The sequence below is a fragment of the Ipomoea triloba genome, chromosome 9 (assembly GCF_003576645.1).
Source record: "Ipomoea triloba cultivar NCNSP0323 chromosome 9, ASM357664v1".
In the NCBI taxonomy this organism is placed as follows: Eukaryota; Viridiplantae; Streptophyta; class Magnoliopsida; order Solanales; family Convolvulaceae; genus Ipomoea; species Ipomoea triloba.
Window position 1 is genome coordinate 144,193 of NC_044924.1, and position 2,232 is coordinate 146,424.

Here is a 2,232-nt window from a genome sequence, read left to right on the forward strand (position 1 = left end):
GGGGTTTATTAATGTTTCCGGGGTTTATTAATGTTTCTGGGGTTTATTAATGTTTCCGTGGTTTATTAATGTTGCCATACCCCAACCCCACAACCCCTAACCCCACAAACCCCCAACCACCCAACCCCCAAGCCCCCAACACCCCAACCCCCAACCACCAACCACCAACCACCCAACCCCAACCACCAACCACCCAACCCCCAACCACCAACCACCCAACCCCCGAGCCCCGAGACCCGAGCTCGGGCCTAGAGTCTTGGATCCCGGGTCCGGGGTCTAGGGTCTCGATGCTCGGGTCTCGAGGCTCGGGTCTCGGGTCTCGGGGTTTGGGGTCTCGGGTCTAGAGTCTAGGGTCTTTGGTCTCGGGGTTCGGGGTCTGGGGTTCGGTGTCTGGGTCTCGGGGATCGGGTTCCGGGTCTCTATTCTCGAGGCTCGGGTCTCGGGGCTCGGTTCTCCAGGCTCGGGGCTCGGGTCTCGTATCTTGGGCTTCGGGCTTCGGGTTCGGGGTTCGGGGTTAGGTGTCCGGGGTTTGGGGTTTGGGTTCGGGGTTTTGGGACTCGGGTCTCGGGCTTCGGGCTTGGGTCTCGGGTCTTGGGTCTTGGGTCTCGGGGCTCGGGTTCTCGGGGTCTCTAGCTTTGGGGTTCGGGGTTCAGGGTTCGGGGTTTGGGTTTTGGGCTTCGGGCTAGGGTCTCGGGGTCTCGGGGTTTGGGTCTAGGGTTTCGGGTCTTGGGTATCGGGTATAGGGTCTAGGGTCTTGGGTCTTGGGTCTCGGGGCTCGGGTCTCGATTCTCGGGTTTGGGGCTCGGGGCTCGGGGCTCGGGTCTCGGTTCTAGGGTCTAAGGTTTAGGGTCTAGGGTCTCGTGTCTCGGGGTTCGGGGTTCGGGTCTAGGGTCTAGGGTCTCGGGTATCAGGTCTCGATTCTCGGGTCTCGGGCAAATACAATACTTTTACATTTTGATTTAAAATACAATACTTGTGTGAGACCGTCTCACCATGAGTCGGGTCGGGTCAAGATGCAAATGTAACACTTATATGCTCAAATGTAATACTAATCAGGAATAAAATTTTTGTTACTTAGAAGGGTAAATGTAATACTTTTAAGGGAAAATACAATACTTTTACATTTCGATTTAAAAGTATTATATTTGCCCTTAGAAGTAATGGGCACTTGTCAACATTACTTATTATGAAAAATGTATTCCTTTTTCTCTAATAAGTAACAAAAATTATATTATTGATTAGTGTTATATTTGAGCATATAAGTATGACATTTGCACATATAAGTATGACATTTTCATGGTGTTTTGACCCGACCCGACATATCTCACGAATAAGGATCCGTGAGACGGTCTCACACAAGTGTGACCCATTCTAAAATTGTGAATTGCCCCGGATCCATAGCATATATTCCTTCGGCATGGTTTGATAATTTTTTGGGCTGTTAAGATGGAAGGAAATAATGTGAATGGCGTGTGGGTTGAGGTGTATTAGGTTGGGCTGATTTGATGATAAATGTTTGGGAATTAAAATAGGCTGGGCCGTATGGTCTGTGTTGTTTTAAAATGAGGCTGAATGGGTTTGAAAAGGAATATTAAGTGTGGTTGGGATTAATGGCTGGGCTGCATGTAAAATTTATGGTTGGGCTAGAGACGACATTTTTAAAAAAAAATACGGAGTTAAAAAATTCAAGAATCTACTTATATTTTCGAAAGTATAAACATTTATCAAATTTTCTTAATTTTATCATTTATAAAAACATCTTATTATGCGTACTATCGGCCAACAGCCAAGTATCGGATCGCTCTCTGAAATAAGGAGTATACTTCTATTACTGGTATGTTTTTCCTCCTTTCAAGCCACGATTCTCATTCTGTAGTAGCAGTGCAGAAAATGGAAGAGAAAACCAGAACTTGAAAACAGGGTTTCTTTTTCATTGATCCTGAAAAATTCACAATCATCGTACAGCTATAATAATATTTCACAAATCACAATCACATTTTGTTCGATATATTGTAGCTAAATCAGGCAACTGGATTATTCAACCAACCGACAGAAGAGAAGGATGCACAATCGATGAACGGAGCTCCTCTCTGAAGAGATCTAATAGATGTCGGGTGGAGGTGTCGCCCCGACCACCCCCGCCGCTCCTTCCCAAACCCTAAACCCTAAACCCTAAACCCTAAACCCTAAACCCTAAACCCTAAACCCTAAACCCTAAACCCTAAACCCTAA